The sequence below is a fragment of the Silene latifolia genome, chromosome 9, assembly GCF_048544455.1.
Source record: "Silene latifolia isolate original U9 population chromosome 9, ASM4854445v1, whole genome shotgun sequence".
Lineage (NCBI taxonomy): Eukaryota > Viridiplantae > Streptophyta > Magnoliopsida > Caryophyllales > Caryophyllaceae > Silene > Silene latifolia.
Genome location: NC_133534.1, coordinates 211686789 through 211700659, shown reverse-complemented (window position 1 = coordinate 211700659; position 13871 = coordinate 211686789).

Sequence of the window (13871 nt, the reverse complement as noted above, 5' to 3'; positions counted from 1 at the left end):
TGAACTTAAATCCTACTTTGACCCAATTGTATGCTAAATTACGTGTTCACCGACTTAGTCTAATTCTCACATGTTAGGATTGATCTAACGGATGTTGCATTCCATGCATATAAATCGACAATATATCAAGTATAGACAATTTCCCTAATAATTAGTAGAGGCCGCTATCGAGGCGGGCGGGATTAGGTGTTCGATCAAAAGAGCTTCATAATACGTACCCTCGTCCCTTACTCCAGATCTCTGTGAACACCCGTGTTTATTGGCATCCACGAGAGATCTTCTAGACATAGAATGCTAAGGGTAACGAGTTCTTGGTGTTCATGTCACTACTTTGTGTCTTGACATGGCACGAGGTATTCGAACGGTTTCTAATTTTCCACAATAAATTGGTGGCGACTCCACAAATGCAAACGCTTGTTTCCCAAGCGCCCCTGTAGGCCCATTGTCCACAGACCCATCAACCAGGTTCCATCCCCACCATACCCAGGTCAAGAAACGAGTACATAGATGGTTCCAACGTTTTTAAACAACGATTCTGCCATAGGTCGTAATTCTGGCAACCACCGTACCAAACACCACCTCCGACCACCCCATTACCACCCCTAAGACCGCCCACTGCCTACCAGACCAACCACCCAAGTCCCAGGTCAAGTCGTCATGTATACATAGGTTAAAACCCGCCTTAACTACCCACGGCAGCCACCTTTTTAGACGCCTAAACCGCCACCCACGGTGGTCAACGACGATCACAATCAGTCTTAATAAAATCAAGGTGGTCAAAGGTAGCTACTAAGGTCAACGGTACTGATCATGGTGCTTTATACGGTGTACAAACGTTAACTTATATTATTAAGACGATATAAACATTAGTTAATACGATCTTACCTTTTATCACTTTATTCTCTCTTTCCGTCTCTTAAAACTCCTTCTTCTATTTCTATGAATTACTTTTCAGATTATTATGTATTTATTGTCTATAATTAAAGAGTATATGATGCAAATTAGGAAACTATTGTCTTTTCTAATTATTATTAGGAATTACCATATTATTATTATACTTATTATTTTATTATTAAATTCCGCTTTTAAATCTCTACCACTACTCATAATAGGCCTAATATAATCAGCCCATAACTATTTTACACGGTCTAAGGCTCATCTGACTTTAAGTTTAATTCCCGACTCACGTACTTGCTTAATTATTTAATTAATGTCTTATTTACAATTATTATCAGGAAATGTCATTAATTAATTATTTAAATTACATAAAATATTCTCATAAATTACTACTAATTTATATAGTATTACAACACATGAAGGATACAACCATCCCCGCACACAAAAAACAACAACCCATACAAATTTCAAACTATAGCATTCCCTTTCCTCACAAAAAAAAAACAAAAAAAAGGCCTTTCTCCCTTCCAACAAAAATCCCCTTTACATTGGCAATGTTTAGGACAATTCAAGCCGAATTACCTTTACAAGATGGATGGAGAAACAAAAATGTTCACAACATTTTTTTAGCACAAGAAATCCTCTTATTTAATTAATAATGAGAAGGATTACAAACTTGACAACAATAAAGCTAAAAAAGTCCACGACTTGCCAAGCTAGAGTGTTGACTAAGACATCATATATATAAAATTAACACACACAATACATAACTAATATAACATAATAAAAACATACACAAATGCTAATACAACATATTAATAAAGCGGGTAATGGAGGTCTTCACTCTTCCACTCTACCCTTGCCTTTGCCTTCGGGATACATGTTCCCCTTGTTCTTCTTACTAGCCCGTCTAGCATGGGCTTCCCTGTAACACCCATGAATATTCCATTTTTAACATTTATAATTTAATTGACCATTCCATTTTTTTATTTATATTTTTATATTTTTTAATTTAATTAATTTTATTTTTAAGCATGATTTTTATAAATATTATATTTTTAAAGCTTAGCTTATATAAAAATAAATAAATAAATAACTATATATATATATATATATATATATATATATATATATATATATATATATATATATATATATATATATATATATATATATTTAGTCGGATAGTAATAATAGTGATATTAATAATAATAATAATAATAATAGTAATAATAATAATAATAATAATAATAATAATAATAATAATAATAATAATAATAATAATAATAATAATAATAATAATAATAATAATAATAATAATAATAATAATTTCCTTCTTAAGTTATAGTAGAATTAAGACGTATTTCTGTCTAGTAAAAGACCTTCACATTTCACTTTTGAATCTAAGTTATATCCGAACCAATCACAAGTCGACAACTCGTACCTACCTTTTTACACCCCCACTTAATTTAATCTAATTTTTATATTCCCTCTATCTCTCACACTCTATTCAACCCTTCCCCATCTCCCCTTCCCTATCTATTTCGAGCAACAACAACAACATCACACAGCAAACACAAAACATAAGCTCCATTAATTGCCCATCTTCAATCCCAGATTTCTCCCTCATTTCTCAACCATTTCCTTTGATTTTTGCGCCATTAGCTTCCCCTTTCCGTCCTTCAACTTTCTAAGTAAGAAAGTTGCGTTTTTGTTGAGTTTTCAAAATGACCCACCTTATGAAAGTTTCGGTTTTAAACCTTAATATTCCGTTTTCTTGCTCCTTGATGAAGGATTTGAAGACCCGGAGGAATACATGTGCCTTGTGGACCATTTTCTTAAAGATTAAAGAGCTTTCGAGGTAACAGTGATAAGTCACTGGATAAATTGTCAAATTTTCGTCCCTTAGCTCGGTTTTATACCCTTATTTGTCTTAAAGTTTGGTTCTTTATGACCCTCTGATATGTGTGATTGAATGTGTGATTTTATTAGTCTTTTATGAGCTTGTTTGAGGTAGTTTCATGGCTTGGTCTCTCCTTTGAAGTTCGGGTATGGGACGTTTTAGCCGAGTACACTTCCGTCTCAAATGACGAGTGAAAACGGCCTGTTTTACACGGTAGATGCAATTGTTGTTGGAGTAAATGTAGTGGTTGTTAACCATGTGGGTATCATGCTTTGTTTCCGTCTCAAACTCATCTTTAATGCCGTCTTAATATTTACTCGATATGGACTGATTTGGACCCTGTTTGGAACCGTGAAAGAACCAGTTTATACTCTGTTTTGGGTGGTCGAATTTTTGGGTTGTCTGACAAGGTTTTGGAGCTGAAGTGGGGCTGTCCACGTCCTGCTTATGGGACTGCACACGACTGCTCTATTGGTGGTGGTGGTTGGGTATTGGTTGGCTAGTTTAGCTTGTTCCATTTCCGTCTCTAACATATATATAAATCCATGTGTATTCGCTTTGTTAAGAATTTAGCCATTAGGCAATGTAGAGTAGTTGTTGTGGGTGTGTATTGGACCATGTCCTTGGTAGTGTTGGGCTCAGCTAGAAGTGGCCGTGGGGGTTGGCCGGAGCTGGCCGTAAGGCTGGGCAGGAGCCGGCCGTGGGTTGGTAGCCTAGCCACGGTTGGTTAGGTACCATGTTGGTCACGGTTTTGGTTGCTAGATTTGCTAAGTGCATCCCTTTGTTTTCCTTCTTCTTTGTGGTTTTGGTTGTGTTTTATAATGGGTTTGTTGGTATTTTATTATTGGGCCAACCCTTATGTTTGAGTATAGGCTTATACCCCTTGTTTCATCCTTATTTTATTTGAAACTATGTTGTGTCTTGAATTGGGATTGTACACATACTTTGGCTATTGGGCCAATCTATTAGTATGGTATGGACTTCTAAATCACACATATTTGGTTATTCATATTTTATCTCGTGTTTCACAGGACGTAAATTATTCATTACCACTTGTTATATTTTATTTAACCGACATGTTTATTTATGAAATGAGATATTTATTAATATAATACAAGTATGAAAGAATTATTATAAATAATTACTTGTAGGTGAGTCGTATTCTTATGATAATGCCTTTATGCTATACCTTACTGCTTGACTTATCTTTACGCCCTAGTTATGCCGATATGCCAAATATGGGTTTAGCTCATATCTTCCGCCTCTTTCGGACTGCCCTGCCGATTGTGGATTCTCGACTTCCGATCTCTCGTACGAGTCTTGGATGCAAACTGTCCTGCCGCATGTCGAATCGAGAACCGTACTGTCCCGAGAGTCTGGCCAGATTTAGACTAGGACTGAGTCTTTATGATTATCATTGTCGTCCTACGAGGGGAATTATATTTAATGAGTAGTAAAGGTCTTGCTTGGTTATAGATATTGTCATTGTTTGGATGTGAGAGTCTTGGTCCTATCGGATACTAGAGGTAAGATGCAAGCCTTCTAGTTACGATATGATCGCCGGGATTGATGTTCTCATCTATTCTTATGGTGAGATGCAAGCCACAAGTATGAATGTGACATTAGTAGCCAGCTCCCGTGTAATGTTTGTTAAGAGGTTTTTAAAGTAATGGCTATGGTTTCCATTCACGTGTTTTGTATTGGTTGATCCCTTATTTATCCACTTCATATGATTCGAGTTCTAATCTCATATCTATATTATATTCCCTTGAAATACATGCTTTTGTCTAGATGACCGTATTCTTGTCTTTCATATTAGTTAATTATCTCACATAAATAGTTGAGTCTTTATTATGCTAATGTTGATTTATCTTTTTCCATCTCATTTAATTGCCATGTCTAAATATAAACTTGATGTTCATGGCTTTTGTAAGTATCTTACATGATTTACTTAATTGACTTCTTTGTTATGTTCATTTTGACAATTTTTGGCTAGGAGAACATTGAGTTACTCACCACTGACTGTGCCTTTCATGTTTACACGAATGACAGGTTTTTGAAGATGCATTTATGGGATTAGACGTTGTTGAGTTTATGGATTCAAGTACCTAAGAGGGGGAGGGAGTGAATTAGGTACTATTTAAAAAACATAACTTCAATTTTATTGATTTAAAGCGAGTTATGAGAACAAAAGAGATGAGAGAATACTTCGAATAATATTGCAAGATTAAACGAGTATTAAAATGAATGTTTGCTGAAGAATGAAAGTAGCAATCGTTCTGACTGTAGCTATTTGTCTCAGTTTAAGGATTACAGACTGTAGACCAAATGTGACAGTATATGGAAGTGTTACTTCAAAAGTTAAGCAAAACAAAGTAAAGAAGATAAATAGCAGCGGAATAAAATGAAGAAGATTAAACACGAGATTTTTGAATTGGTTCGGCAAGAAACTCAAGTGCCTACGTCCAATCTACTTTTTATTTATTTATTTAAGTGATCTACTCCGACTACTAAAAACCCGTATAATAAAAAGACAACAACCTACTCCGGTTGTGATACAAGTTCAAGAACTACTCCGTTCTAGAATAAGCCAACTCGCAACCTACTCCGGTTGGCAAAGAGTTGAAGACTACTCCATCTAAACTCTACACACACACTAAGAATGTTATAAGGATCAAGTTTCCACTAGCTTATTCTTAAAAAGAATTGAGGTGGACAACTTTACAAGATCAGCAATTCATAAGTGAGAGAGTCTAGTACATTAAAGTAACAGTAGTCATGATTGTAACAACTTGAAGACTTTTGAAAGTTTTGCAAAATAAACACTCGGTTTTTAAGCTTTGAAAAACGATTTGCAAACTTAAGTTAAATCTCAGAAAAATTCTTGAAGTTTTTAAGAGGAAATGGCACGCCTTTTATAGAGAGGATGAGCAAGGGAATTGCTAGGGTTTTGAGGGTCAAAGACCTCACATGTGATGAGTCTCAACAACTTCCCAAACTTACACCAAAGAAGGTTCTTATTCAAAAGGCAAAAGAGAGAAAGAGTTTTTGAAATTTATCCAAAAGAGATCATGCAAATTCAGAAAACAAAGAAGGAAAAACAAGTCACATGATGACAAGTTTACACAAATATGGCAAAAAGCAATTCTTGTTTTATGAAAGACCAAAGGGTCAAATTTGCACAAAGAGGAAATATTTTGAATTGATAATTATTCAAACCACTTTTTTCTAGAGGGCCAAATCCTTGTAAAAATCTGAAAGTTATTTTTCAAAATGGGAGACACGTAAATGGCTTTTGAAAGATAAAAAAGTGTTCAAGTGTTACGAATTGAGGCAACAGTCCAGGCTGCTGTTACTTGTGAAAGTAACAGTCGTCATGATTGTTTGTATTACTCTAAAATACTTTGCTTTCTAACTTGTACATTAGATGACACCTAGGACTCAATACAATGGGATGATCAACAACTCAACACTTCTTAATCCAAGCTTGATTTAACCATAAATCCTGAAAAGGTAAACTAAGAAAGCACACATCAAATGGGCATGTTATCATCAATCAAAGTAACCCAACAAATTCCCCCTTTGATGATGACAAGCCCTAAAACGAATGTAAGCAACGTAAACAACTCATTTCAAGATTTAATCAAGCAAGATCATATGAGAGAAGGGACTATATTACCTTATATAAGGCAAGAACTTAAATCAAACTAACCATGGCAAGTTTACATTGCCCCAAAACAAGAGTAAAATTTGTGAAGGTTAGGCCTATACATTAGTTAATCAAAGTGCAAGGAGATTAAGCATGAGTATACCTTTTCCCCCTCTTGACATCATCAAAAAGGATCGGGATGTCAATGGTATTCAAGAGCAAACAACCATAAGAAAACACAAAAAGACACATATAACCGTGACAAGATAACAAGGTTAACACAAACATACGGATTAAACATAGTCTAACCATAGTTCACTATAGCTAAAAAGAGTTTAACATACACCACCAAGCATAAAATAACGAGTGAAAGAAAAATAGTCTTAGAGAGGCGCAACAAGGTGGGACAAAATAAGAAGGCAAGGATAAAGTCAAGAGGTTGAAATTGATAGGATAGGCTAAGGAGAGGAGGCTTGGTCACCATCTGAGTCACTACCCAAGGGATCTTCATCCAATGGGTTAACATGAGCATCATCACCATGTTCCTTTGTTGAGACGAGAGTGGAGATAATGTCCACTTCACCACGAATCATGTCCACGGTGGAGGCAAGAGCCGAGATAACCATGTCCTTTTAACTAGCATCGTGCTTGATCCAAGCACTCAAATCAGCCACAGCTTGGAGAACTTCCTGCAAATTACCCATACCAGCTTGACTAGACGACCCACCCTCTGGATCGGACTTAATCTTCACAGAAATCAGTTCATCATTATCCACTTTGATTAGCATTTTCCCCATTTGACCATCACTCATGATGTCACACATGTCCAATGAACCCAAACTAGAACTCACCAACACCCCGTGTGCCTTGAGCACAATTGATAACCACATTCCATAGGGTAAATGGAGCACACTAGAGAAGGGTTTACGGAGTTTGGTCGAAATGAGATTAAATCGCTTAAACATTAACCCAATCAAATAAACCTTTTTATGTGTTGTAATGTGACATATGAGGTATTATTGGGCTGTGGATAATTTGCCCCGGTCACCCGAAGGGTAAATGGAGCGACAAAGCATGTTAAAAACAATTCGGAGAGGAGGGGGTATAGATGTGTTGCTAACAGGACCACAAGTGACAATTTTTGGACACACAACTTTGGCAACGGCTAGGGGTGAGGCGTAAGGTAGGGTGATACCCGTCGTTGTGAGTACCAAAAATAAGATTTATAATTTCCTATTAAAACTAACCTAGGCTAGTGGTAACAGGGTCGAACCACAAGGAGGCGAATGTAATTAATAGTTGTCTAATTTAGTCTAAGGTAACGAAAGTGGGGGTTGAAATGATTTGGTCTAAAGCTAATAACAAACAAAGACAATAAACTAAATACGTGAATAAGACAGATATTAAAAGGAGTGCAAGGATGATCGGTTCACTATAGTTTCGGCGGCAGCATACTAAACAGGTCTAAATCAAAACACATGAGGCGGGAAATAAAGAGGTCCTCTCGGTCCACTCTTAACAAATAGCATCTTTCGACCTCGCTATAAGTCCCTAATATCACTAATACGACTCTCGTCCTGAAAAGTGACTTACAATCTAAACTTTACCTATCTTTCGATCTCAGCATAGTTTAGTCATTTTAATTGGTGATCTAACAACTGTCCCTATCTCTCGATCTAATGGGTCAGTCAAATCCTAAGCATTCAACTAGTCATGTGCACTCGATTCGTCGAATAAAGAATTAAAACAATTAAAACGAAAGCAAAACCTCATGTGGTCAGTCGATCGACCAAGCATAGCAGTCGATCGACTGACATGCGATTCAGTCCGAATTTATTCTATGCCGCCTACACTATAATTCCCCTACATCCTAGCACAAGCAATTTAGCTACTCATACTAAAATTAAAGGCAACAATAAAATCAACAAAATAAACAGAAGAATTCATGCTTAAATTGATGAAACGAAAGGCTAGCATAAAACGATGATTATGGTTTCGGGAGACTAACTAACAATTCTATACTATGAGCGATAAAGTAATGAAACTGAAAATAAGCAGAGGAAAAATACCGCGAAGATGAATGGTACGGAAAGATTAAAAGACCGAATGAAAGCAATATCCCGAACCCTAATTATTTGATAAAGAACTGAATGAAAACTAGATGTAAAACTTAGATGCCTCAAGTTTTTAGTCAAAGTTACGTTATATAGCAAACTAACGTAACTTTATTCCTAAACCTAAAAACACAATGGGCATCCTTAATCTCGATCTTTTGATTTGCGTCAGACCCGTTGTTCAGTCGATCGACCATAAGCATCAGTCGATCGACCAACTTGCGATGTACAGGAGCTTCTGATCTCGTGCTCTGGTCGATCGACCATGTAGGTCAGTCGATCGACCAAGGGTGCTGTACAGTAGTGCATTCTGACGAATTCTGCAGCGCGCACCGATCTTAAAACAGCTGCCATTTCTTCGTTACTTGGTCAAATCAGTCGTTCTACACGGCGTTGGAAAGCTAAGAGGATACGCTTTCACCTCCAATTGGAATTACTCGATTATCAGGTCTAGAACTCGAGATATATCCATCTGAAGCAGGCTGCAATGTCGAGAAGCAGTTCTTCGCTTGTTAAACTCGTACGCACCCATGCTTTTGCTATCTTTAGGCCTTGAAACGCGCACCAAGCTCATTCCTCGAGTCAATACTTCATGTCAAATGCAATGTTAACTACTTAGGGACGGATTCGGCTCGATTTCCGCTCAATTCTTCATATTTCTGCAATAATAGACAAAAACACGAAAGTAGAGGAAAATAGGGAAATAATGGCATATATTGCACATTTGAGCTCTGAAATGCGTGTAGAATAAAGTGTGAAACATCATATTTTGGACACGCATCAAATCTCCCCAAACCAAACCTTGCTTGTCCCCAAGCAAGAACTAGACTCGGTCCTAAAACCTAATGGAACGAGTTCAATCTCAGAGCGAAATGCAAACCGAATAGCCTAAACCAATTTAATGCACAACCAACAATCAATTAGCAAGTGAATCATGCAAACGAGTTATAAAGTCCTTAAAAAGCCGCCGAACCGTTGACTATAGAGACTTATCAAATTGGACTCTCGCGGGTCGCTCAAATCACTCAAATAAGCACGGGTGAAAATATGTAAAAGATAGAAAGAATTCATTTTGTAGTGACACTCACCTAACTACGACCTATGAAGACATGCCAGCAATAAAATATGAAAATGATCTCTATAACCGTACATATGCATTCCAACCAACAAATGACCATGACACATGCCGAGGTATATATGGGATATGTGAGGTATGGGTAAGAAGAGGCAAAACACTTTATGGAAAAGTGGAGGTACAGGTGATCAAGCTAGTACCAAAACGGAACCAAGGACAACATCCAACTTCTTTCTCATAAACAAACGAAACGGTGCTATAGCAAGCACAAATCTCACAAACTCCAAAATAGAAGTAATCAACTAACTCCCCATAAGATATAAATGAAATATGGGAGCAAAAATCGCCAAAAGATAAGGTATAAGGTATGCGAATTGATTTTTTTCTTTTTCTCGAACCTCAGTCGATCGACCAAAAGGGGCAGTCGATCGACTGCTTTGAACAGTACAGGACACTTTTTTCTTTCTTTTTCGAATCATTTTTTCTTTTCTTTTTTTCATTTTCCCAACAATATCTCAAACATGAGCAAATGCTACCAAAACGAGTAACAATCCCAAAAACTAGGCTACTAGCTTGACAAAGGCAGGCTATGTGTAGTATGTAGTAAATAGGACAAAAAGGATATTTTTGGCAGTGTGGAGCTTATGGGCATAATGAATAAAAGGAAACCTCTACCACATGTGTCAACAAACCACAACCGAATGCATACAGGTATTAAGCAGATTAAGTTCATATTTATGCAAATTAAGGAAACATGTCTCATAAGGAGTAACTACTCACATTCCTAGATAAACCGGTCATGAATGACACCAGTTATAAGCTCTAAACCTCAGAAATATGATGTAGCTTGCCAATTTTCAAAGTCAAGTCTCAAGTCCAGCAAATTAATTTAACGAAAACTCGTAGATATGCATATGTGATTCTACTAATAACATGTCAATCAAGCACGGCTCAGGCAAAACAGATGCAAATGCAATATCATCCTTGAAATACTACCGTTCCGACTCGACCTATATGCTGAAATAAACGTGCAATTTTTTGAAATTTTTGAAATTTTTTCAATTTTTTTGGATTTTCTGTATATATATGAGAAATGAAATAAACAATGCAAAACAAAAATGTAAACGTGAATGCAAGCAAATGAAGTGCGACGCAAAACCCTTCCCCAAACCAAATCGCACAATGTCCCCATTGTGCAAAATCATGTAATGAAAGCAAAAGGAAATGGGAATTTGCGAGAAAAGAGAAATAAAACATAATGACATGAAGTAAAGACTTGGGAACTCACAAGACTTTAAGCGCAGCAAAGGAAACCTCCCCAAACCAGCGTGAGCTAGGAGGTTTCAGTAGCCAGCAGTGCTACTAATAAAGACCTGAAAGGACAATTAAAAACCACGCATAAGACTGAGAGAAATAATTTTGGGACGGTAAAATCGTGCATAAATGAGAAGATTAGAAGAAATAAATAAAATGACGGAAAGTAAAGTGGAGTAGAAAACTCCCTTAGGTCCGCATATCGACCAAACACAGCAGGGGAGAGGTCGTGAAAGATCTGAAGAAGAAGAAGATGGTCGATCGACCAAGAAGGTCAGTCGATCGACCAGGTGGGCGTGAACAGTAGGTCCTGTAAACCTGCAAATCAGTCGATCGACCATATAGGCTAGTCGATCGACTGAAAACACTGCTGCAATTTCTTATTTCTTCGTATTAGCCCAATGATTTGAGCTACCGAGGTCTAAAAACCTGCAAATGCACAATAATACGCGCCCAAAATTGCGCAAAACCCAAAGCAAAGTCTAAAGTGCGTAAAAAAAAAAAAAAATCCTAAACAAAATAAATAAATGCGAAGTCTCGCCACACAAAAGCAATAAAAATAGTTCAAAAGCGATAAAATGAAGTTTTTGATGAAGAATTCGATCAACTAGTAGTTGATCAAGAAAGGCCACGGAATATCCCACTTCGTCGGCTTCTGACTGAATGCAGTGGCTTCAGCAACTGTCAAATCTACTCCCGGCCTCCACAACATGGCAACGGAAGAACAACAACGTCTCGCAAAGATCCGGATCCCAATCTTTCACCTCGAGCACGACTTCTTCTTGGACGGCATATCCTTATCAAGACCTCCTCCTGGATCATATATCCGAGCAGTTCTAGACTTCGAGCTAGGAATACCCAACTCACCTCCGGGGTCTTTGAACTTGCCAAGACCTGTAGAAAGAGAAACAAATCGATGTTCCTCCAATTTGTTCCCGAACTGGGACGGAGGCGTCAACTCTACAAAGAAAGACATGGTTCAACAGAAGGAATAAGAAGGTATACATAATCGACTAAAGGAGTGGAATTACCTCTAATCGGATAAGAGTGGTCTTCATTTACCTTCTCATCGTCATCCGTTCGACCACACAAATCGCTTGATCGAAATCTTCATGTGGCACAAAGATTGAAGTCTTCGATTGACGCTTCATCTTCCTCCAAATCATCATCCTCCGAGTCATACACATCGTCGTTATGCTCGGCAGCTACTTGAGCCAAGAGAAGCTCAAGTCTTTTGAAAGAAGCTTCTCTCTGTTCAGCCATTTCTTGCATTTGGAGTTTAAGCATCTCCATCATAGACTTCATTTCCGCACTCTCTTCAGAAGGATTAGGGTCTTGCTGAGGCGGTGCAAAGGAATATGAAGGCTCTTGGAAGCCTTGCTGATAGCACGGATGTGGTGGCACATAATGACCTTGTTTATAATGCCAGTAAGCATAGACTTGGTCCATATCTGCTCGGCATATAGCAGAATCATGCCCCTCAGCGCCACATCTCCCACAAATCTCCACCTGCTGCTCCCAAGGATGGAACATGAGTGGACTCTCCTGAAGTACTGCAAATAAACAATACTAAAGAAGAAGATGAGAACTGCCTCAAGGTACTCAGTCTTCCCTTGAGGCGAAAAACAGACTAAAATAAAACAACTAAAAATTAGAACAATTGCCTCCCCGGCAACGGCGCCAAAATTTGATACCCGTCGTTGTGAGTACCAAAAATAAGATTTATAATTTCCTATTAAAACTAACCTAGGCTAGTGGTAACAGGGTCGAACCACAAGGAGGCGAATGTAATTAATAGTTGTCTAATTTAGTCTAAGGTAACGAAAGTGGGGGTTGAAATGATTTGGTCTAAAGCTAATAACAAACAAAGACAATAAACTAAATACGTGAATAAGACAGATATTAAAAGGAGTGCAAGGATGATCGGTTCACTATAGTTTCGGCGGCAGCATACTAAACAGGTCTAAATCAAAACACATGAGGCGGGAAATAAAGAGGTCCTCTCGGTCCACTCTTAACAAATAGCATCTTTCGACCTCGCTATAAGTCCCTAATATCACTAATACGACTCTCGTCCTGAAAAGTGACTTACAATCTAAACTTTACCTATCTTTCGATCTCAGCATAGTTTAGTCATTTTAATTGGTGATCTAACAACTGTCCCTATCTCTCGATCTAATGGGTCAGTCAAATCCTAAGCATTCAACTAGTCGTGTGCACTCGATTCGTCGAATAAAGAATTAAAACAATTAAAACGAAAGCAAAACCTCATGTGGTCGATCGATCGACCAAGCATAGCGATCGATCGATCGACATGCGATTCATCCGAATTTATTCTACGCCTACACTATAATTCCCCTACATCCTAGCACAAGCAATTTAGCTACTCATACTAAAATTAAAGGCAACAATAAAATCAACAAAATAAACAGAAGAATTCATGCTTAAATTGATGAAACGAAAGGCTAGCATAAAACGATGATTATGGTTTCGGGAGACTAACTAACAATTCTATACTATGAGCGATAAAGTAATGAAACTGAAAATAAGCAGAGGAAAAATACCGCGAAGATGAATGGTACGGAAAGATTAAAGGACCGAATGAAAGCAATATCCCGAACCCTAATTATTTGATAAAGAACTGAATGAAAACTAGATGTAAAACTTAGATGCCTCAAGTTTTTTAGTCAAAGTACGTTATATAGCAAACTAACGTAACTTTATTCCTAAACCTAAAAACACAATGGGCTTCCTTAATCTCGATCTTTTGATTTGCGTCGGACCCGTTGTTCATCGATCGACCATAAGCATCAGTCGATCGACCAACTTGCGCTGTACAGGAGCTTCGATCTCGTGCTCTGGTCGATCGACCATGTAGGTCGATCGATCGACCAAGGGTGCTTTATCTGATGAGTGCAT